Genomic DNA, 24938 nt, shown 5'->3' with positions numbered 1-24938 from the left:
TTCAGCCCTATCTTTTTGTCCTCTCCTTCTGGGACTCCAATGACATGAATGTTAGAACCTTTGTAAGAGTCTTACATTGTTGAGTTTTTGTTTATTTATTTGGCTTTTTTTTTTTCAGTCTATTTTCTCTCTGTGTCTCAGGCTGGTCCTTCTTTGATTCTGCTGACCTCTCTGAGTTCACGGCTTCCTTCCTTAGTTATCTCCAATCCACCCTCGAGTCCATTCAGTGATTTTTAAATCTCAGTTATTGTATTTTGTTTAGTTGCAAAATTTCCCCTTGGCGTTATTTTATATCTTCTACTTCTTTGCTGAGATTTTCTGGGTTTTTTTGTTTGTTTGGAGTGTGTTCACAATGGCTGTAGAAACGTTTTTGTGATCGCTGCTCTATAATCCTTGTCAGATAATTTCAACATCTGATTCCTCTCAGTGTTGGCATCCGTTGATCATTGTTTCTCTTTCAGGCTGTGATCGCCTGCTTCTTGCTATGATGAGTGATGTTTTATTGTATCCAGGATCTTTGGGGTATTATATAATGAGAGTCTGGACCTTATTTAATCTCTGTTTAGGTCTCTTTGTTTAGGTGTCGTGTGCACGCCTGGTTGGGGGTGGATGTTCAGCTTCCTGCCTGATGCCTTGAACACCACCTGCGCTAAAGTGTTTCTCTGACTCTCACCCCCTTGTTACCAAAAGCTGAGACTGGAAGTTCAGTTTCCCCCCCAACCCTACTGATAGCTCCTTGCCAAAAGCATAGCACTACTGTGCAAACTGCCTGCTCGCCACTGGGTGGTGGTTGGGGTTCGGCTCCCCATTGGTCCCCACTGGCACCAACGGGGGGGAAGTCAAATTCCACATGGCACCATGTCACACTGCCTCCGGGATTCTGAGTCAGGGGGAATGTTCAGCTCTCAGCTGGACCCCACCAACTCTGTTATGGGAGGAGTGCCTTCACTGAGTGCTTGGGCTGGTGCTGTGTCTCGCTGCTGCTCGGGTAGGGGGTGGTTCCTTGCTGACTCCCCCGGCAGGGAGACAGTTTTCTCATTGGCGTTTAACTCCACTAAGGCAGGTATCTTCAAAAAGGGTTTCTGCTCTGCTCAGCTGCCCTTTTCCCTTTGGCTACAGGCAGCAGGCTCTTCTTGAGGATTTTTTGTCCATGCCTCAGCATCCAGTGAGGGTTGTACCAGTGCAGGATGGATGGAAGGCAGAGAGAAAGCCCAGGGACCCCGTGCCACGTGTGCCTAAGTCCTAAGTCCCCTTGGCCATCCTTCAGAATCTCCCCAAGTTTGCTACGTTATGTCCAGGTTTTTAATTTACTTTTTTAATTGTAAAGGGGAATAAGGAAGAAGGGGGCTACTCCATCTTGGATGGAACTGGAAATTTCCATTTTAACTGCCCCCCCGCAACCCTTTTAGAAGGAAACAGAGTTCTTAGGTTCCCCAAATAGGCCAGTGAACCCTCTCAGGGACCACAATCCTTGGTGTGGAAAACACTTGAGAGGTCCCTGCAAAGAGAAGTTTTACCTTTGTAACTGTCAAAACAATTTTTAAAATTGTTATTAAAAGGAATACATGCATTCAAAATATTCTCATAGAATGTGTAAGCTCCTGAAGCTCTAAGCCCAGACCTAGAAAACTCGGTTTGGGTTGAGGAGGGAAAAGTGGACTCCGGTGCATGTCCCTCTGCCCCTTGCCAGGTCTCCACAGCTGCTGTCCTCCTGCATCTGACCCTCCTTCCACTTCTAATTCCTGATTCTTAGCTCTTCTCAATGTGGCAAAGAAATGACGCAGACCCGTGTTCAGTTCCTGCCCCTGCCACTCACTAGCTGAGTCCCAATAGTGCTGCAAAAATGGGATAACATTTATACAGACCTTATGGGGTAGCTGTGATGATCCAATTAAATAATGCAGGTAAAGATGAGAATTCAAGGGTGAACAGTAGGTTCCCAATAAACATTTGTTAAATGGATGAAAAGAGAGTCTGGCACAGTGGCTGGCATGTTGACATCGATTCTTAACGTAATACGGCGTCTCTGCCTGGATGTGTCCTTCTCATCCTTCTGGGCTCTTCTCCAGGAGCCATTCCTTGACTGCCCCCAGGACACAGGGACCCCTTCCTCAATCCCTTACTGCCTGTTATCGGCTCTATGGTGGCCCGTGTCACTCTGCACTCCGGTTGCCTCTTCTGGTCTTGGTGCCCCTGGAGACTGGACCCTCCTTGAAGGGTTCATTTCTTGCTGTACCTATGGGATCTGTGAACACCATAGCATCACTGGGGGCAGCAGGGAGGCAGAAGGGAAGAATCCTAAGGCTCGTGCCCTAAGGAGCATCACTGATGAGTGGGTGTGAGCGGAGCGAGAGCTGACGAGGAGGACTGAGATGGGACAGCTGATGCCACAGATGCCAGGGAAGGAGAAATTGTTGGGTAAGAAAGGGAGACGTTGGATCTGGTGACACGGATGCTGTTGGTGACCCTGCTGGCGTTGTGTGGTTGGCTTGAGGGTGGGGGGGTGGGGCTAAATGAACACTGCTCCTGGTGTAAGGTGCTCCCTGGCTTTGTCCATGGCCCAGCACAAGTGATCCTTCAGGATATGCGCCCAAAGCAGCAAAGCCTGGACCCTGCCTCCCCTGCACAATGCTCCTCCTTTTCCAGAAACATCCACAAAACCCACAGTGTATCTAACAATCATAGCAACTATTGCCACCATCATCACCAGAGCCACAACACCTGCTTACAATCAATTAAGCATCCCCATCCCTTATCGGAGACAAGCTCGGGTATTTCTTCCCCACCCCATGGTATAGAGGAAGAGACTGAAGGCCAGAGTGCGGACCACCATCCAAGCTCAGCTCTGCCTGCATCCAGCACCCACCGTCACCCCAAGTCACTTCACTGGGAGTGGAGATTCACGGGAGCCAGCCACAGTGGACTCTGGGATTTGGGAGGGGGATGGCCGCGTCTGGGGTGACTCCAGATTCTGTGCTGTGAGAAGGGGAAGCAGGCGGAGGCTGGCTTTACAGCTGAAACGTCTTCCAACTGCAACCCCAGAAGTGACCTCTTCTCAAGGCTCAAGACCGACGCTCGCTCATTTGGAGACAGCGTCTGCCCTGCAGGCTTCCTATGGAGAGCGGGGCACGATGCTCTCCCGGGGAAACGTGCGGTGAGAGCAGATACCCGCCACCTCCCTCTCCTCAAGCCCAATGGAGAAGGAACAGAGCACCTTGTGCAGCCCGTCCAGGAGTCCCCATCCCCGAAGGGAGCGACCTGGCCTCCGTGAGATCACAGACACCCACCAGCCCTCTTGCTGTGTCAGGGTGCTTAGCAAATCCTGCAGGTCGCCCTGGACTGTGCCCACACTTCAACCAATTTGGTAAACGTATTGAGCAACTACTGCATACCCGGTGTATTAGTTTCCTACTGCCACTGTACCAAATTACCACAACTTCGTGTTTCTAAGCAATACACATTTATTATCCTACAGTTCCGGAGGTCAGAAGTCTGGAGGTTTTATGGGGCTAAAATTGACATGTCAGGAGGCTGTATTCCTTCTGGAAGCTCCAGGAGAGGATCTCTTTCCAGCTCCTAGAGGCCACCTCCATGCCTCAGCTCAAGTCCCCATCACGCTGACCTCGGCTTTCACGGTCACATCTCCTCTGACTCTGACCCTCCTGCTGCCCTCTTACAAGGACCCTTTTGATGACACTGGGCCACCAGGATGATCCCAGACCACATCCCCATCTCAAAATCCTGAACTAAATCACACCTGCAAATCACACCTCCCTTTGCCACGCAGATTCGCAGGTAATGGGTATTAGGATGTGGACATTTGGGGGCTGTCATTTTATTCTGCCGACCACACCTGGCTCCCTGCTCAGCACCTCGTGTAACATGGCTCTCACAGGGCATCAAGGAGCCGGGCACCCAGTTCAAGAGGCAGAGAACTACCAGCTCTATCTGGGGCCTTCCAGCAGGTCCAGGAGAGGATCTCTTTCCAGCTCCTAGAGGCCACCTCCATGCCTCAGCTCAAGTCCCCATCACGCTGACCTCGGCTTTCACGGTCACATCTCCTCTGACTCTGACCCTCCTGCTGCCCTCTTACAAGGACCCTTTTGATGACACTGGGCCACCAGGATGATCCCAGACCACATCCCCATCTCAAAATCCTGAACTAAATCACACCTGCAAATCACACCTCCCTTTGCCACGCAGATTCGCAGGTAATGGGTATTAGGATGTGGACATTTGGGGGCTGTCATTTTATTCTGCCGACCACACCTGGCTCCCTGCTCAGCACCTCGTGTAACATGGCTCTCACAGGGCATCAAGGAGCCGGGCACCCAGTTCAAGAGGCAGAGAACGACCAGCTCTATCTGGGGCCTTCCGGCAGGAATGTGAAGTAAACACCCTGTGTGTGTTCGGTCCAGGCATGGAGCCGAGATTCCGATGGGATCTCGAGGCACCTGAGGTGTCCACACGCCTAAGAGCTTCACCATCACCTGCCTGAAGGCTTGAAAATGTGGCTGGAACTCCCCCTTACCCCTGCCCGAATCCCCGCCGGCCCCTGCACTTTCATAGCGCGTGCTGACTCCAGGCCCGAGTAATTACTAAGTGAGGTTACAGGCTTCCTGTCGCTGTAAAATTTAACAAGTTGGAGTGCACTAATAAAAAGAGAACACTTCCCGCACAGCTGTGCACGCTCGGAGCCGCGAGCCTGCATCCAGGGACGCAAACCCCATCCCCGCCTGGCTTTCGGTTCGGAAGGGTTCCGGGAACCCTGGGCACAGGACATCTTACACGGAGGCCGGGGAGGGGGTGGGGCTTTCCCGAGCTCCAGGCTGGGAGACCCTCCTGGAACGCTGTTTGACATCACTTTCTCCAAACGTCGGTCGGCCCTGCGGAGGCCAGAGGCTAGCAGCATCCTGGGCTGGGGCTGTGGGGGGTGGGGTCGGGGGTGCTGCCTTTGGAAAAGGCCACTTAGAAATACCAAGAACGTGTTGCTGGCCCCGTGAGCCTGCAGGGCGGGGTGTCGAGGTGCCAGCCAGCACTGGATCGGCCGCAGTGTGTCTGGGTGAGGGCTTTCTGGGGACAGGAGCGGGGGGGAGGGGCTCCTCCATCGCTTGGCGCCCGCCGCCCACGGCTCCCCTTTGTGGGAGAGGTTCTGGCTTCTGCGCGCCCATGGTCGCGGGGCTGGCATCTCACATCATTCGGTTGGGCTGTCCTGCCTGTATTTCTCCGCAGGCCCTCCTACAGGCCCTGTACACAGACGGCTCACTGCTTGTCTCTCTCTTTTTTTTTTTAAAGAAAGAAGAGGAAAATGTTGGGGTTTTTTTTCCTACAAAAAGCACAAGGCTTGAGAGAGTGAGGAAGGGCAGGTGTGGAGATGCCAGCTTTGGGCCCTGGCCTGTCCTTTGCTCGGACTCCCTGGCCACCACGCTCTTACCCCCAGTCACCATCAGGGTCTCAAGGCCCATCCCTTCCTGGGTCACACTGTGTCCACTGTACAGGCGAGACACTGGGCGCTCCCCTAGTTGGCCACCTCCCCCTTCACAGCAGGGACGACTTGGGCCCAGAGTGGGTGAATGACTGACCCAGAGTCACAGAGTAAAGCAGGCCCAGGATGGAAGCATCCAGGACATGTGTGGGGCGGGAAGGATTATGCTTGGCTAAAGACAGGCCTGAGACTCGCTTCTAACCAGTAGAACACGGCAAACGGACAAGATTTTGCAGATGTAATTGAGGCCCCAAATCAGTTGATTCTGAGTTCATCGAAAGGCATACAGTAAGTCCCCTACATATGAACGAGTTCCAATCTGATAGTGCGTTTGTAAGTCCAATTTGTTCATAAGTGCAACAGAGTTAGCCTAGGTACCCAACTACACAATCGGCTATACAGTACTGTACTGTATTAGGTTTATAATACTTTTCACACAAATAATACCTAAAAAACAAACAAACACAAAATATAAACCTTTTTAATCTTACAGTACAGTACACTAGTCCAGCACAACAGCTGGCATACAGGGGCTGGCATCGAGTGAACAGGCAAGAAGAGTTACTGACTGGAGGAGGGAGAGGAGGTGGGAGACGGTAGAGCTGAAGGATCCTCAGCAATAGGAGACGGAGGGCGAGCTGCCATTTCACTCACGCCTGACGTCGATGGCACAGGTTCTGGTTCCTCGCTGGATTCAGTTATATTCACATTCTTGAAAAAATGATCCAATGATGTCTGGGGCGTAGCTCTTTTTTTCTCATCATAGATGACACGGTAGCACTGGCTTGCGTTCTGAACGGCAGCTGCAACCCTCGTGTACCGTTCTACGTTCGGGTCCTGTGCCTCAAAAACTAACTGTGCCTCCTCAAATAAAGAAAATCCCCGTTGCCGTTTCCTGCATGATGAATCTCTTCAGTTCCTTCTTCTTCCTCTTGTCTCTCTTCATCCTTTCTCTGGGCATGTTCACATCTCTGAAAGTTCAAAACTTGAAGGTTCATATGTAGGGGACTTACTGTGTTACACTTGGTGGGTCAGACTTAAGCAGGTGAAAGCCCTGAAAGTTCAAAACTTGGAGGTTCGTATGTAGGGGACTTACTGTGTTACACTTGGTGGGTCAGACTTAAGCAGGTGAAAGCCCTGAAAGTTCAAAACTTGGAGGTTCATATGTAGGCGACTTACTGTGTTACACTTGGTGGGTCAGACTTAAGCAGGTGAAAGCCCTGAAAGTTCGAAACTTGGAGGTTCGTATGTAGGGGACTTACTGTGTTACACTTGGTGGGTCAGACTTAAGCAGGTGAAAGCCCTGAAAGTTCAAAACTTGGAGGTTCGTATGTAGGGGACTTACTGTGTTACACTTGGTGGGTCAGACTTAAGCAGGTGAAAGCCCTGAAAGTTCGAAACTTGGAGGTTCGTATGTAGGGGACTTACTGTGTTACACTTGGTGGGTCAGACTTAAGCAGGTGAAAGCCCTGAAAGTTCGAAACTTGGAGGTTTGTATGTAGGGGACTTACTGTGTTACACTTGGTGGGTCAGACTTAAGCAGGTGAAAGCCCTGAAAGTTCGAAACTTGAAGGTTCGTATGTAGGGGACTTACTGTGTTACACTTGGTGGGTCAGACTTAAGCAGGCGAAAGCCCTATAAAGAGGGACTGGGTCCTCCCTGAGGTCAGAGAATCTCCTTCTGGCCTTGAAAACAAGCCACCACGAGTCCCAGAGCTGCAAGGAAGTGAAATCTTCCAACAACCTGAATGAGTTTGGAAACAGATACCCCCCTCCCCAGTTGAGCCTCTAGACGAGAACACGGCCCCTTGATTTCAACTTTGTGAGATCCAGGCAGAGGACTCAGCTCAGCCATCCTGGACTTCTGCTCCCTGGAAACTGTGAGAAAAGAAACGTGTGTTGTTTCAAGCCACTTGGTTATGATAATTTACTACACAGCATCGGTAGCTGATAAGAGAGGAGAGAGCCAGCATTTCCTCCAGGGCATCGCTTTTGGAGCCAAGTCTGCTCAGTCACTCACCAGCAAGGTGACCTCAGCATTGTCACCTGTGAAATGGAGTCACTGGGCCTGATTTTCCTGCATTTCCTCCCACACCTGGACCCGCCCCTTGGGCCAGAAACCCCGGCCACACAGGGTGTGCAGAGGATCCTCACGAGAGCTCTAGGACAGCACGGGGCAGCATCTCACTCCACCGAGGCCCAGGCCATCCCTGGACACCTGCACATCAGAAGCCACCCCACCGCCCTTACCTGATGTTCAGGCCCCCAGCCTGGCCCTCCTGGACACACCTGACCCAGGCCACTACATGTGCGGTGCCAGGCTGAGCCCTGGAGAGTGCCACACAGGGAAGCCACGGGCCTGCCTGGGTCAAAGGCCTCTTGGTGCCCTGAGCCTGTACTCACCAGGCACTTAGGAGACCGAGGCAGGTCACGGTGATCGGGGTGATGGCCATGCCTCGGGGCACTTCCCCGTCCATTACACAGGGAGTCATTCGTCCAGGCAGCGCTTTGGAGGACCAGATCTGTACGTGGCAGTGGGCTGGGCACCAGACAGGAGGGGAAGACGTAAACACAGCTGGAGCAGATGCGCTGGGCTCACTGCTCTGCACCTCCTTGGATCTAACATTTCAGAGCGTGCCAGGAGGTCTTCCAGCTGCCAGCAGCTGCGTCTCTGCCTGAGGGCTTTCTTTGAAGCTGCAAACGTTGGCTCTACTCATGCATGGCTTGGCCGAAATACTGGGGGGTTAACATCCTCCGGAGCAGCCCAGGAGCTCATGTGCAAGTCTGCCAGCTCCCTGCCCCCACGTGCTCTCCACTGGCTCACGGAGACCCCAGGGGGATTGCGCCCTGGTTACCCTATGGGGAACCTGCTTGAAAATGCAGCCTGCGCCCTCTCTTCGTGTTTCAAGGATCACCTTCCAAATAAACTGATGGCATTGGCACCTTGTCCAGAGCCTGCTTCTGAGGAACCCAAACTAAGACAATAATTTGGAAATGCCCCTGCCCTCAGGAGGCTCACCACTTGGTAGAAGTGACTGATCATTGCCAATGAACACCAGGGGGCAGGTACAAAGCCCCTGAGCTGCTGTAGAGACCCGACGCCCGCCCAGCACCCGGTGCTGTGACTGGCATCGCAGTCTGACATCCCAGGGCCTCCGAGGATGTTGTTAGCAGGCACAGAGAAGGGAAGAGTGGCGTTTCCTGGAAAACAGGCTGGCCTGCCAGAGCACTAATCACAGGAAAAATGACAATCATTCCAGCCAACCTTCGATCGTTGATTGGGGTAAACACAGTGGGATTAAAAGAAACCACCAGAATTCCAGCTCATTAGAGCTAAAACGTTTCTCAGCTTGGAACATCATTTTGTCAGGTCCCTCCAGACCCAGCCAGCCGGTGGAAAATCCGGCTAATTTAAAAATGAGTGTGGGAGCCTGCTCTGTCCCAGGCCCTGCAGGTCACGGATCTGGCTGGAGGGACGGTGGGCCCCGGGCTGGCCTGCGCCAGCCTGTGACAGCTATGATCTCACCGAGTCCTCCCCACTCCCTGCAAGACCAGGGTGATCACCCACTGAGAGACATCAAGGGGTCACCCAGAGAGGGCTGGGGGCCAGCTTGGTCCCCCGGAGATGGGCTCGACCTGCACGTGCGAATCAGCTCTCCGTACTCATCCTCTCTGGGTCGTAATAGAGGGACAGTCCTACATACAAGCTTCCCGTGTGGGAAGGGCTCCCCAAACTTTTCTGTAAAGGCCCAGAGAGTAAAATTTTAGGTCTTGCAAGCTGTGTATGGTCTCTGTTGCATATTCCTCCTCATTTATTTTCCATAATCCTTCACAAATATCAAACCACTCTTAACTTACAGGCCATGCAAAAAATAGATCTCAGGCAGAATCTGGCCACGGGGCTATAGTTTTCCAACAACTGGCCCCAGGGATACAGATGTCCATGTGGCACTGATTCTCTACTTCCGCCTCTCAGAGACTCCTATGCATCCTTCACAACCCAGCTCAAATGACCTCTTCTGCACGAGCGAGGTCTTTCCCAGCTTCTCTCCTCCAGGCACCTATATCCTGGAACTGCCCTCTGGCCCAGCAGGGCTTCGGGCGGTGATGACACCACTCAGGTGTCATCCAGATCCGTCCTGCTCTCCAGTACCTGCGTGGGGCATCATCCAGGCACCAGGGCTAGAAGGGTGCGCTCGGTGGCAACATTGCTTGGTCTCGAAGTCACAGGTTTCCAAAATGACCCGGTGCAGGGAAGCCAGCTCACACCTGAGTGATCGTTAGAGGTGCAGACCCTGGGTTCTGAGAAACAAGGACGGAACGAGGTGGACTGCACTGACTCAGGAATGAGTTGCTTCCAGAAAAGAGGCAGGGAGGAAGGGCCATAGCAGCCAAGACCAGGCAGGGCTGGGCTGGGGCTGGAGAAAGGCATTATCGGGAGCGAACGACACAGACAACGTCCTGAGGTGGGAAACTCGCAGTGCGGTTTGGGAAGCAGTGAGCGATGGGGTTTGGACGTCCCTGTGGGTTCCAAGCTCTCCACAAAGGCCAGGACTCGTGTCTGTGCTCTTCCCTTAGCTCCCAGCACAGGACTGAGCCCTGTTGCAGCTTAGGACACACGATGGAGGAGCCGAGTGCAGGGGGTGGAGAGGGAGCGGATCTGTGCGTGGTTGGAGACAGAGCGGCTGGGGTGGCGTGGTGCTGGCATCCTTGCCCGCAGTGTCTGGGCACCGAGGGCTCTGATGGGTGAGGTGGCTTTGGTCAGGAGAGGCTGATGCGTAAGAAGGCCAGGTGGGCCCTGTGGAGGGTGGAGAGCAGCATGGAGATTGCTGGGGAGGTGCTGGTGGGAGATGGCGGTGGCGGTGAGGACCATGGTGGGGTACAGAACGGAGAACTGGGTTTGTAAGTCAGGCCGGATGGGGTGTGAGAAGCAGGAGGTGTCCTCCGAGGCTGGAGTCCAGACCCCACAGTCAGCATGATGGCGCCATTGATGAGGGCCTTGATGAAGCCAGAGAACCTGAGGGCGCCTGAGTGTCTGGAACCCGATCAGGACACATTCAGCCCTTGGTCCGACTCCCTCTGAGGAGAGGTAAAGGCCAAAGACTTCCAGGCACACGTAGAGGGGAGGGGGCAGAGGCCCAAACCCATACTAAGCCCAGAACCTTCCACCATGCTGAGTCTGAGGAGCGGCCATCTCATCTCACTGGTGACCTTGGCTCGACCTTCCCATCTAGCCCCATTCAGGTCAGAACCCTCCTGTGGGCTGTGCTGGGCTCTAGGCTGGGGATGGGGTGATTTTACGCTTAGCCCCCTCTTCCCTCCCCTCCTGCTTCGTCAGCTTCAAAGGCCTCCCGTCCGCAGGCAGAGCTCACAGGCTCAGAATTCCAGTGCAGCCCCTCCAGGGCCGTGTGCAGCAGGCATCCCTCGTGTGCCAAACCAGGATGGAAAACATACTCTTACAGCCTTAATGTAAAGCATGTGTTCCCAGCTGTACGGGAGCAGGGGCCTCAGAAGAGGCCAGTGACCCCCAGCTTGGCCCCAGCTGCAGCGGCTCACGGGGTTCTGTCCCAGCCACGCCAGGGCCATGGGGAGGTCCCCACCCACACCGGCCTAGCCAGCAGGGCCTCAGACTGACCTGACTCAGAGATGATGTCTGGGGTCCCAGGGAGGCCCCAGGCTTCGAACCCGCCAGCATCTCTCCAGGGCCTCAAGAAAAGGTCCAAGCCCCCGAGACTGGGCTTTAAGACTGTCTCCAAGGAGCCTCTTTATAGCCTTGCCAGCTGCCTCGCTTGAGAAAATCACATACTCTCTCTGGGTCGGCAAAATAATGGACCCCAAAGATGTCTGTGTCCTAATCCTTGGAACCTATGAATGTGACCTTACATGGCAAAGGGACTTTGAAGATGTGATTAAGGACCTCAAGAAGGTGGGGGGGATGATATTAGACTCTCCAGGTGGGCTCAGTGTCACCCCAGGGTCCAGATACAGGAAGGGGGAGGGAGGCAGGAGGGGCAGAGTTTGAGAAGACATGACATGGAATTTGAAGCTCAGGCAGCCTCTGGAAGCTGGGAGGGGCAAGGGATGGACCCCCCCCCCCCCCACCAGAGACTCCAGAAAGAGCCAGCGCTGCTGACATCTTCATTCCCACTCCACGGGGGACCGCTGATCCCCAGAACCATAAGATGATAAATCTGTGTTGTTTCAAGTCGCTATTCGTGGTGATTTGTCACAGCAGCAATAGGGAACTCATACATCCTCCCATCTGGCTCCCCACCGTGCCTGCGCTGGGGCCCCTGCAGCCTCCGTGCCAGCTGCTCTCTCCAGCCTGGGGTCCCCAATGCACAGGCTCTGCTCCAATGGGCAAGTCCTCAGTGGGCAAGTCCAGTCTCACTGGTGAGCCAAGTGGCTTAGACACTCCTTTTCTCTCACCATCACATTCTCAGCTCTGTCCAACTCGCCTGCTGAATGCCGGGACTGGGACACCTCCTATGACAGGGAGCTCATCACCTCTCAAGACAGCCCAACCCACCTCATCCTCCCAGGACTGTGCAGCCTGTTCCTGCTTACGGGCCCAGGCAGGCTGGAGAGGTGAGTGGGGCTGAAACCCAGCCCAATATGGCCATGGAGGGGAGGGGGTCAATTCTCAGGCTCTGGTTTTCCTAGTTAAGTCTCCAGCTCACATCTTCCCCAGATAGAGTCCTCCTGCTTTGTCATAGGATTGCCAGATTTAGCAAATTGGAAAAAGGACACGCCATTAAATTAAAATTTCAGATTAACAATAGGTACTTTTTTTAGTACAAATATGTCCCAAATGCTGCGTGGATATACTCTACTAAAAAATCCCTTGTTGGTTATTTTATGTTCAAATCTAACTGGGCATCCTGTATCTTATCTGGCAGCCCCACACTGTCATTCCTCCAGAATGTAGTGCACAGGGCGCCGTTCACCACAGCCCACCCACAACCGGAGCCATAAGGGCACAGGCTAGGAAGTGGGAAGACTCATCGGCCTCAGAGCCGGGTGCAGGTGCCTCTCTGATCCCCGCCTCTTCGTGGGATGCCTGGGGGTTCCCCCAGGGTGGCTTTGGTCTCCATATTTAGTGAGGGTATATGAAGTCAAGTCCTGGGGTCAGGACACCTGGTTTGGGGGCAGCGGCCTGCTCATTACTCTGCAGAGATTCTGCCATGGCCTCAGGCCACTTCCTTCTCTTCTGGGTCCCAGATCCTGACTCTCAACGAGTAGGTAGGGGGACTGGACTCAAACCCTCCTTGGCCACCTGTGGGATTGCAGTGACCCCTGTCTGTTTAGACAGACCAGGGAGACCAGCATCCTGCACAAGACCCCCACCCTGCCCACCCACACCTCCGCCCCCGGGCTGTCTGCCCCTACACTGCTCCCAGACCTGAAGTCCATTGTGAGCGACTACGAGGTCAGCTGGAGAGTTCGGGAGGGCAGCTGGGGAGGACTCTGGGAGGGAAAAGTGGATGGAAGCTCCCTTACTGGCCCCCAGTCATCCTGGTCCCACCCTTGTCAGAGTTCAAAGGACCTTCTCGTATGGAAGCACCACCAGCCAGCGCATGTCTCCCCCTGGCTGGGAGCCCTCAGGACATCACATCTCCAGGCCAAAAGTCAGGCCCGTGCCCTGCCGGGCTGTCCTGCCGAGGAAGATACTCCAGACCCTGAGCAAAGCAGCAGGGGCTTCAGGCAAACCCCACTTGCTATAGGCCTCAGTTTCCCCATTTGTAGCTCCAGGACTGAACCCAAGAGAGCCCTTGATGATCAGACAGCGTCCAGAAAATGCCCACACCCACTGAGAGACAGGCCTCTGGTATTAGCTATCTATGCTGTGTAACAAACAGCCCAAGCCTTAGAGGCTGGAAACAACAAACATTTGTCATCTCCCACAGGCTCTGAGGGTCAGGAGTGTTGCCGTGGCTTAGCTCCCTGCCTTGGTCTCAAGGTCTCCTGTGAGACCACAGTTGTGGTCAGCTGGGGCTGCCATCTCATCAGAAGGTTCACCTGCTGTGGGAAGTGTCCACGTGCAGCCTCACTCGATCACATAGCTGTGGGCATCCTCAGTCCCTGGCCACATGGTCTCTCCACGGGGCTGCTGCATTACACAGCAGCTTCCTTCCTCCAGAGCATGCTATCTGAGAGAGAGAGAGCAAGTGACATCTCCCAAGATGGAAGCCACAGTTTCTTAAAACCTAATCTTAGGAGTGACATCCCACCGCTGTGCTGTTTTCTGTTCATTCTAAGCAAGTCAGTAAGACCAGCTCACACTTGAGGGGAGAGGATGACATGGGGTGTAAATACAAGAGACCGGGGTCAGCGGGGGCCACCTTACAGGCTGCTCCCCTCACCTCCCAGTGAAGTTAAGAGAGTGTTGGTGCGGAGGGGGGGCCTGACATTCAAACCCTTTCATAAAGGAGAAACACGCTTTCCCTAGGGAGCAAGGGGGCTGGTGTCTAAAGCACTTGGGGGGTGAGTGGGGGCCTCGGGGCGGGGGGGCCTTGGAATCCTCAGCTCCACCTCTCCCCCCCCCCCCCCCCTTCCCCTCCTCTAGTCAGTAACTCTTCTTGCCTGTTAACTGATGCCAGCCCCTGTATGCCTCCTCTCCCGCCCCCCCTCCCTTCTGCCTCCCACCTCTCTTCTCCCGCTTTCTCCCGTTCTCTCCCTCTCCCTTATTCTTCAATCCTTCCAGCTCCTGCTTCCTCTCGTCCACCCACCGACCCTCTCTTTCACTCCCTTAACTAGCAGCCCCCCATTAAGTCCCAGCCACCCCCGACCCTCCAGGAGGAGCTGCCCCCTGCCTCCCATCCCACCTTGAAGGAGCCTTGAAAGAGGTGGGCCCTGGCCAGCCGGCAGGACCCAGCCACAGGGGAGCCCACGTGCTGCACCTGGGGGTCGGGGCGTTACCCTAGTTTTATGGCGTCCAAAGTGTGCGCTTTAAAGATGGATAAGGAGTGATCTGGGTGGGATGTGTCCTGGTGACACAGAGAGAAAGAATGTCACCGCACGGAATGTTAGATCCCTACAAGGCGGAATTGCTGGGTCCGAGGGGGCCGTGCATTTCACATCATGGAACATTCTGCCAAAGCCCCCTGCCCCAAATGCCGTCCCAGGGCACGGGTTGTGCACACGTCTGCACGTGCCATTCTCCATACCCTGTTAGCCCTGGATGTTGGGCCACTGTCACGGGCAAAAAACCCTCCAAAAAATCTGTTTCTGTTTTTTTTTTTTTTGCGGTACGCGGGCCTCTCACTGCTGTGGCCTCTCCCGTTGCGGAGCACAGGCTCCGGACGCGCAGGCTCAGCGGCCATGGCTCACGGGCCCAGCCACTCCGCGGCATGTGGGATCTTCCCGGACCGGGGCACGAACCCGTTTCCCCTGCATCGGCAGGCGCACTCTCAACCACTGCACCACCAGGGAAGCCCTCACTGTTTCATTTTGTAATTTAAATTTCCCTGGTTGAGGAGCTCTTCAGACATTTATTGCTGTTTTTGTTCCTCTTCTGTGAATTGCCTATTCAGAGCCTCTGTCCATTTTTCTATAGAGAGCTATTTCTAGTTACTTTGTAGGAGACTTTGTTTTTTGAGTACCGCCCCTCTGTCTATCAGAAACGTTGCAAATATTTCCTCCGGTCTGCCATTCAGCTGTTAATTTTAGTCTGCATGTGAGTCTTCAGTACTCAGAGGCCTTGTGATTCTCCTTTATGGCTCTGGGCTTTTCGTTTGGGGTGGGAAGGCTCTCCCCCACCTCAGAGCCTAGCATTTTCCCTCTCTTTTCTGATGCTCTGTTATTTGGAATTTGTAACATCTTCAGTGCATTTAGGACATTTGTTTGGTATGAAGTAAGGGACGAACCGTCGTAGGTTTTTGCCAGCTGGGTGACTGTGGCCCCCTTGCCCCTCCAGCACTGGTCAGGAGCTCTGGGGTCCTCACAGGAGCTGCAGGCCCTGGACCAGGAGGAAAGGCTGATGCACAGGAGGAAGACCGCACTCTGGGTCTCCCCAGTCACTGACCCTCAATGAGGGTGTGGTGGAAAGAAGCTTCCTTGGGAACCGCACGCCTGAGGCCCCTGGTCTGTGCCCTACCTGAGCAGCGGGACCCATGTCGGGACCGAGCAGAGCTGTGAGGTTCTCCACAGCTCCAGAGCAGTTTCTAGTGCCTCCCCTCCTTACTGAGCCATGCGGATCTCCAGGGTGGGCGGCTGGGTGCGTCCAGAGCTGCCGTGCCTCTCTCTGCTCTCCCCACTCTCGTCCTGTACCAGGTGTAAAGAGAATGGGTGGTCCCTGCTCAGCTGCAGGGACTGCCAGAGATTTTCACTTGGGTCATAGCCAGCAGGGTCTACAAGGTGAGGAAACCAGTTCTGAGGTTCCCTCGAGGAAACCAGGGAGGCTGCTGGGGCTGCGAGAACCTACGTAGTCACTTCCCAAGCCTCTTCCAAGGGTAGAAAGAGCTTTTCCAACTTTTTCTTCTTTCCTCCGAGGCCAGATGCAGAGACGGTAGAAAGATGATTATCAGAGCTGTGACCGCGGGCGCGTCTGCAGGCTGAGTCCGAGGCAAGCTCTTCACCTTATCACCAGTCCACACGACAGCCCCGCAAAGTAGACCACATGATCCCTACTTTACAGAGGATAACACAGAGGCTCAGAGAGGTTAAGTAACCTTCGAAGAGCCACACGGCATGCAGGAAACTGAAGTCGCCTTAGGTGGTGCTGGGATGGCCGTGCTGGAGCACAGCATCTGAGTGCCCGGCGGGGCTGGCACATAGGAGGCACTCAACACAGTTAGCTGCCCTCCCCCTCCCTCCCTCCCTTCTCTCTGTTTCCTTTTTTCTTTCCTAGGAGATCCCAACACCACTCGAAATCCATGATGACTATGACAAGCAAACTCCCACTTTGAGACAGGATACATTAAAATATGGGAAGAAACAGGAATTCAGCAACTGAGTGGCTAGGACCATTCATTCAAGAACTTGTTCCAAAACATCCCCCTGTGTGGCAGGCCCTTACAGGGTGCCCCCAATAGTTCCCACCCCTAAATAGCTCCCTATCCAACCAGAGGTTCACGCTGAACCAGGAGGGGATGGAGTGGGAAAAGTTTCCACCCACAGGATGGCTCTCAGGAGGAAGGGAAATCCAGAGGGGCTTCCTGGAGGAGAGGGTGTCTCGTCAAGGATTTGAGGTGTTAGTAATGCGAGGGGGTGGTGGGGAGTGACATTGTGGGGCCTGTCCCAGACGTTGGGGGGGAAAGATGTTCTGTTTCCCAGGGCGCAGAGATAAGAGACATAACATTTTCAAAGCTTGCTGAACAAACCACAAAAAAAGTACACAGCACGATGTATAAAAGTGCAATAACTGGCAAAAAAGAAAAAAAAAAAAAGCATAGAAATCAGGTTAATGATCACCCCCGGGGCCGGGGAGCTTCTGGCCTGAAGAGAGGTGTGGTGGTAGGTTTCTGGGGGTGGTGACAAGATTGCGTTTCTTAATCTGGAGGAGGCTGAAGAGATGCGCCTGTCACTTTATGAAAACGTCCTCTGTACCCGTACGATCCGTGTACTTTTCTGCCCATGTATTACACTCCAATAAGAAGTTAGTGTGTTGCAACTCGAGCTCAGGGAACGGGAGAGTCTGACCGTGATTCCGGAGGCAGCGGGCAGATCCAGAAGGGCTCGGAGCGCTGGCAGTCCGTGACCAGAGCTGTGATTTTGGATGATGAATCTGGCAGCGTGTGTGAGCCAGCTTAGCGGGAGGAGAGGGGCGGGCTGTGCAGGCGAGGGCAAGTCACAGCCACCCGGGGAGGATCGCCGTGCACCGGCTGTCTGTGGCTCCGTTAAACCCCAGAAAGAGAAGCGAACCAATTTCGCGGCCCCGGTAGGTGCCTTCTCCCAGCATGTGGACTCGAAGGCTCCGCGACTGAAGGCCAGTAGCAATCCGATTAATTCCCCTGGATGAAGCCTTTAATCTAACACATAACAGCAAATTCTTGTTTTTCCATTAAAAACAATACCTCAGCCCCCACGGTGGCTGCCAGGGCCTTAATGAGATCCCTTTCCCACTCGGGAGGCTGAATTGGACCTTTGTTCCTCGCAGCATGGGGTTCGGAGGATTGCTAGCTTGGTGGTAGGGCCGGTTAGGGGTATTTGCATTGATGGAGAGCAGGGAGGCCGAAGGCAACAGAAGCCGCGCGGGGCTCTCTGCGACCTCAGCTGAACCGAAGGGTGGCCTGACTACTCAGGAGGTTTGCTAGGGCCAAGGCTGGGCATGGAATGGGGTGGAAAAAGCCATGGGCTGGGAGGTCAGAGCCCTGGGGTCTGCCTAATCCACCGACTCACTGAGTGACTTTGGGTAAGCCTTGCTCCTCTCTGGCTTCTGTCTCTTGCCACATCTGATGAGACGGTTGGCCTCTTGGGATGACCAGTTGCCTATAGAATCCGGCTCCTGGTCGCTAGTCCCCTGGTGCTGAGGAGTAAACAACTGTGGGCAGGAACATGCTGGTCTCTGCCTTACTTCCAGGGGCAGAAGAGACGGGAGAACAGCCCCTGCACCTGGAAGCAGCTGCGGGAATCGTAACGGTGTTGCACAGGAAGCGCTCTGGTGCCTGTGCTCCCGCAACATGGCGGGTGCAAGACCTGTCCAACTTGGACCCCAACAGAAAGTGACTTGTCACCAAAGGAGGTGGCAGCGTAGACACTGCCTGCCTCCCAGGATAGGGTGACCAACTCATCCTGGTCTGGCCAGGACTTTCCTGTGTCAGCTCCGAAAGCTCCACCTCCCAGGAAACCCCGTAGTCCCCGGCAAAACAGGATGGTTGGTCACCCTAACTCTGGATGGCTGAACAGAATGGGACTGTCCTCCAGACTCAGTCTATGGTTGGGGTGTTTGGTGTGGTGCATCGGAGGTACCCCTTCTAGGCTGTGGCCCCATCATCCCCATCAAACCTTGTCTCTAGAAATCCCTGTTAACAAGACGCCCTCCAGGAAGAGCCAAGGAGGGGCTTCTGGGCCTCGTGGTCCCACCTGACTTCTGCAGCCAGGCTTTGGAATCCAGATGGGCCAAAGCAGGTGAGTGGCCCTCCTCCAGGACCTTGACCATGTCAGGCTTAATTCAGACTGGACGTGTGCCAGGCAGAAGCTCGCCAGCTGGGGCCTCAGGGCCTGGCCCACGCCACAGGGCTCCCCAAGCTCCAGCAGCTTCTGCTTCTAACAAGGAGCCAGGCCCGTGGTCACTGGGTGGCCACCAAGCCGGGTCAGAGGGTCTCGGACGTGAGATATCACTTTCGATGGAGTGTTTTGGTAACTTTTTGCCCAGCCATAATTTTCTGGGGCTGGAAGTCTCACCCTTGTTAATGAGGTGTCACTGGAGAGGCGTCCAGGACAGGCCTGGACGCCAGGCTGGCAGACAGAGCTCCCAGACAGATTCCACACTGGGCGGTGCAAGTCCAACTTGGACGCCTCCTGTCTGACGCTCGGTAGATGGAGGACGCCACTCGTGGGAAACGGCAACAAGCAGTGACCTACGAATCAAGAGCAGCGGGATAAAAACGTTTGTCACTGAGAAAATATGTTTATGCTTTATTAGAACAACATTTTTCTGGCTCACGTTAAATAAACATATTGGGTCAAATGTTGCTACGAGTCCAACGTTTCCCAAGAAGCGAGGAAGGTATGAAATTGTGGTCGGGAGTTGGCAAGAATGAAAGATCACAGCGGGATTAGCTTCTTGTGCTATAAATTGGAAAATTCAGAGATGTGTGGCACCGCTGTGGAGGCCCAAACTTCTAAATGAAATTTATTATTTCTGTAAAATCTGGAAACAACATCTTCAGGGGTAACAAATACAGAGAAAACATGATTTCAGCCTTGATATTTGGTCTCCTTGCAGACGGTTTTCATTAAAAAGGGCTTTATAAAAATGGTAAAAATGTTACAGTTTGCTAAATAAAGTCTGAAATGGCTCTATTTAATAATCTGGTGCATTTTAATCATTTTTTGAAAAGCCTGCCATATGAGAAAGAACCTCAGTCTTGGGCACTACCAAAAAAATGAAAAGGGAAAAGAAATATTCTCAGCTCATCTTGGGTTGTTTTGTGCATTTCTTAACTTAAATTTGTCCTCCTCAATGAAAGTTGGTGCCAAGTGAGTAAGCACCTGAGGCCCAGCACTCCAGGCCTCCAGAGCCCTTGTAGCTGTGATAGGGGCCAAATGACAGTGGATTTTCTTTGTTCACTTTTCTCTCAGGCACCAGAATACAAAAGGATAACCACTCTGTTTCCACCTCTTGGCCCTGTGATGCAAAACTGAGGGAGGGACAGGGAAAAGGTGGAAGGAACAGACCACAGTTTGAAGCCTCGTATGTAGCTCTCAGGCAAAGTCTTTTGCCAAAGAGCGATCACAAGGGCCTTCCACGGGGTCCTTAGAAAAGGTCTCAGTTTTGGAGGCAGAAGTTGAATTTGAGAGGCAGCTGTGGGGATTTGTAAGAACACTGGGCTCAGACTACAGAAATCCAGAACTATCATACCATCTAAAGCCAAAGATTGGATGGCTGCATGGATGGATGGATGGATGGATGGGTGGATGGATGGATGAGTAGACGATGGATAGATAGGTGGATGAATGATGGATGGATGGTTGAGAGGATAGATCAACAAGAGGCTGTATAGGTGGATGGGTGGATAGATGGATGGATGGATGAGAAGATGAATAGAGGGATGGATGGATGAGTGAATGGATGGATGAGTAGGTGATGGATGGATAGTGGATGAATGATGGATGGATGGGTGGATGGTTGAGAGGATAGATCAACAAGAGGCTGTATAGGTGGATGGATGGATAGATGGGTGGGTGGATGGATGGATGGATGGATGGATGCATGAGAGTTTGGGTCTTAATTACCTGTCATGGGGGAAGGACAAATGCTCATACTGACAATGCACCCGACGCTTGCCAAGCACTGGGTACAGTATCACACTATCTTGCTCAGTCTCTGTCACAGTGACATCAATTTTATGTGAGAAGATAAAGACTCAGAGGACAGTGTGCCGCAGGCAGCGTGACATAGCCCTGGCGAGACTGACCTGGGCTTCCAAGTCTGCGTCCTGCTTTGGGACACTGCAGCATTCTACAAAAATGTCCTCAAACCTGTGATTATTTTTTATTGTGAAAGATAATGCCTTTGGTTGGCAGAAGGTTCTAGAACTCAGCTTTCCTAACCTCCACGCTATGAATCTTTCCACGGTCTTTCTAACAACCAGGTCAAAGAACTGGGGGAGATGAGCTTTGATGAGGATCCCGCTGAAGTCGTACTGGGGAAATGTTCCAGAACGTTGTGAATTGTAAGAGAGAAGGGATAGAGCAGCTGAGGTACCAGGGCCTGGTGCCGGGTGCTGGGTGCTGGGGGAAGGCCCCTAATAGGGGTGGGATCCAGGACATATTGGGTTGGCAGAAGAAGGTAGACCCAGAAGTGGAAATCCTTGTCTTGGATTTTCTTCAAAAGCACCTCTGGGTGGGAAGATATTTGGTCACGGAATACGGTCCAGGAGGCCCAGGGTGCAGTGGGGAGCAGTGGGGCTGGAAGCCAGGAGGCCTGCGTCAGCCTGACCACATCCTCTCTGCTCCGTGTGCCCTTGGAAAGCTACCTTGCTTCCCTGGGCCTCACTTTCCTGCTGCCTAACAGGGCGTCAACTCTGTCTACACCCTGGATCCACTGTGAGGGCAGGTGAGTGTGGATATGCTTTGTCACTGTTGAGCTGTAAGGGACCCCCCCACACACCGCCATGCAGACGGGGCCCAGGACCCTCACCAAGCCCTAGAGCTCACCTCTGTGAATCCACCGCCTTCTGCAACCTCCCCGCCATGAGCACAACCGTGGCCTCAGAATCGACCTTCCCCTCCCACATTCCTAACTCTTCTCAGACTCACCAAACCGCTTCTTAGAACTCTGGCTGCTTTGGGGCAGGAAGCAGACAGACCCCAGCTCTGGCAAGTTTGGATGAACAGACTCTCGAACAGTCACACCCAGAGATGCTTTGGAAGCACCTGGGGCCCTAGTGGGTGCCAGGGCAAAACCCGGAAGGGATGTCACCATCTCTGGCCGGCTTCTCCCTGAAAACAAGGCTGCCATGTGGTTATTATACCTCATTTGCTTTTTCCCTTCTTAGTTTTCATGACCTCACTAAAGATTACTTAACTGCAAAGTAAAACCGTTCTCAAGCTACTAAGTAGGATGTAACTTAGTCCCCAAGAGCAGGGGATGGCCTGTGGGTGGGCAACTTGTACAAGGGCGTCCACCCCTGGAGTTGGGTCATAGCGGGTTGCCGGGAAATGGGACAGTCCTTCTGGGACTGGCTTCCTCCTTCCCCTTCATCTCGTGCAGAGCCAGGGCGATGCTCTCAGTTCATCAAGACGGAGGTTCCAGTCTAATCAACACAGATGTAGACCTGCTAAGCCCACCATCCCGCCTGTGCACAGTTGGCCAGTCACCCATAAGATGGGGTTCCCTTCTGGCTCTGGGCAGTGTCTTACCCCAAATGATGGAGGAAACCAGTGGGCAGAGCAGGACAGCAAGGGCCTGGTGTCCGGGCCTCTGCCCAGGGTCGCTGCTATATCCTTGAACACGATCATGGATCTATAATTCCTTTCTGTGATTATATGAAAAGACCCTGTGTCTCCATCTTATTTCCATGGCTGCCCAAGGGACTCTGTCAGTTCAGTTCCTCACCAAAAGCCAGAAATTATCTGTGTTTGCCTGTCCACTGGCTACGAGTTTGGCAATTCAATCAAAGCAGCAAACATTCTTGATTCTTGGTGAACCCCTGCTGGGTCCCAGGACCACTGTTTCCTGGCCCTGATGTTCTCAGACCATCTGTTGTAACGTCTCTTCTGTAACTTGGTTGGGAGCCACCAGGAAGTGTTGTCACGCGAACCTCCTGGGATCTGGAGGATCCCTATTTGAAAACTTCAACTGTGGTTCTGTGGTCTTAAGACACCTGTCCTGTTCTGAAGGACTCCTGTGCCTGGTGCCATAAGGTGCTCAGACTGGGCAGAACAAGGTTTGATTCCTGCCCAGGAGTTAACTCACCCGAGAGGGGCTCACAGGAGGCCCCAGGGAGCTGGAAATAGGAACAGCAATTTCTGGCAGGGGTGGGGGAAACCAAGAGGGAGTGGGAACCCACTTCCTGGAGGAGGGGATCTTTGAGCTGGGCCTCCAGGGGATGGGAGGGGCTCCATCCATGTCTAAACTCACCTGGCAAACACATCTGGGCAGCCATATATTCACTGAGGGGGACCAGCCAGGCAGCTGGAGCAGCTTCCTGTAGCTGTGGAGGCAGTGTTCACACAGGGCCAGCTCACTCATTCCCGGGGCTACAAGAGCCGAGGCAGAGGACAGAATTTCCAGCAAACACCACCATGCTCTGTGCTTTCTTCTCAAGAGGAAGCCTCCAGAGAGTGATTCAGACAGGCCGACCCCAGGAGTCTGGGACACAACTTCACTAGAATGTCATTTAAAAGTGGGTCTCGTTCATTTGTTATTCGTTATCACAAATCACTCCCCGTTCTGCGGTCGCCAACAGCCCTGCGTCCAGATGTGATGAACTGTGATGAAAAGTGGGAGGCCCCCCTCTCCCTGCAAGCTGCGCGCTGCCCGAAGCCCCTCCACGCATTGGCGTCTTTCCCTCCATGGCAGCTGCAGGCAGGGTCGCCCTGGGAATCCTCCTGTTCCTCCTGGAAGAAGGTAGCTCTTGGCCTGCTCCCCAGAGATGTCAAGAGAAACATCTCTGGGGAGATGTCAGGGAAAGTCAGGGAGCAAGCTTTTGCTCCTGGGACCTTGTTTCCTCACAGGGAAACAGAAGACAGTGAGATCAGGTCTGAGCTCGAATGGGCGCAGTGCACAGCACAAAGGAGGCATCCCCTGCTTCCAGAACTTTCTCTGGCTCCTTCTGCCCAGGAGCTTTATAGACGTGGGAGGGCAGTTCTCACACTGAACCCCCCTCCCCACCCCCGCCAGCACACCCTAGTCTTCCTGTCCTCAGACTAAACACCCTGGTCCTTTAACAGATGCCTTCTCTGGACAAGCTGGGTCCCCCAGTGTGGCCTGAGGCTGTCACTGCCCATCGGGGGGCCCTCTCCCTTGACAGGAGCCCGTGAGTCCCACACAGGCCGCTCCAGCCCCTCTTTATTTCTCTCCGAGCCAAGCGCTGGTCTCAGAGGCTGGAGCTTGTCTTCCCAACATTCGCCTCTCATTTCAAAGTGTAAACTGGGTGAATGGAAGAAAGTTCTGTGATGCTCCTCTCGAGCTTCCCACCTTCTTGCAGGGAGAAGTGTCTCTAAAGTTGATCTTGGGTGTCGTTCTCAAATAACTGGGCCCGAGGATCTCAGCGGGGCAAGCCAGACGAGCCCGAGCGCCTGGCAGCCTTCTGTTTCCCACTGATCTTTCTAAAGAGGTTTTTGTGCAAAGGGTGTTTCTTGAGCTCGTCGGGCTTTTCCTGTCCGCCTTGACGGCCGTCCACACATCACCACATTTATCATGGGAAGGGCGGGCCCCACCCGGCTTTCCACCTCCGCCCTGCCACCCGTTTGCGGAGCCCAGCTCTCTCCCCACCGCTGCGCCAGCCGCCTTCTGCTCCCAACCCGCTTCTTCCCACCACATCCAGTGCACGTGGTACTCTGGGCTGCGGATCAGAGCTCCCTCGTTCCCTGCGAATTCCACTTTCCAGCAAAGGTGGCAGGAAAGGTGAAGGGGCGGGAGGGTGCTCCCCAGGTGCAGCCCCACCGAATGTAACCCGTGGGGCCCCTGTTGCATCGTCTACGCGATGGCGATGAGAGCAGCACCCACTCCATCGAGGGGGTGGGGTCTGGCACAGAGGGAGCGCCCTACAGGCAGCTGTAGCTGTTGCTGTTGTTTTCCTGCCTGTCCTGCTCTGCTGATCAGAGCTCCCCACTTCTCTAATTTCTACTTTGTTGACGTTACCACCTCCCACCTGAGCTTACGGAGGGGTGCATGTTTCTAGGGAGGAGGGGGTATTAACTCCTCGAGGATGAGGGCTAAGAATGAGCTCCTCATTGGGGAGCCACGCCATCTCTCCAAGAACGCAGTCTGTAAAGGGGTCCCCTCTTCTGCCCCCCTCCCAGGGCACCAAAGCAGGATGGAGGCTCCTCAGCCAGGTGGCAGGAAGCTGGGGTGAGGGGCACAGACCCTGCCCCCCTTCACCAGGAGGCTCCTCTGACCAGACTAAGCCAGAATGTGAGCCCAAAGCACCCTGCACTGCCCTGGTTCACCCGGGGCCAAGAAACTCATCACAGGGATGGGGAAACTGAGGCTGTGTGTCCCCGGGCAATCAAGGAGTGGAAGGCAGCAGCAGAACGGCCAAGCCAGATGCCGGGTCCCCTCGCCAGTCCCTGGAGACAGCGGCAGGCCCCCGTCACTAACTAAAGGTCAGACCAAATTACCC

At 54.0% G+C, this 24938-nt stretch overlaps 1 pseudogene; it reads right to left on the bottom strand.

Moving 5' to 3' along the window:
* Positions 1–15663: 15663 nt before the first annotated feature.
* LOC103073671 (AKT-interacting protein-like) overlaps positions 15664–24938 on the bottom strand; it is a 47848-nt pseudogene continuing 38573 nt past the window's right edge.

The sequence above is a fragment of the Lipotes vexillifer genome, unplaced genomic scaffold, assembly GCF_000442215.2.
Source record: "Lipotes vexillifer unplaced genomic scaffold, Lipotes_vexillifer_v1.1 scaffold584, whole genome shotgun sequence".
In the NCBI taxonomy this organism is placed as follows: Eukaryota; Metazoa; Chordata; class Mammalia; order Artiodactyla; family Lipotidae; genus Lipotes; species Lipotes vexillifer.
This window is presented reverse-complemented; position numbering and strand designations above follow the sequence as displayed.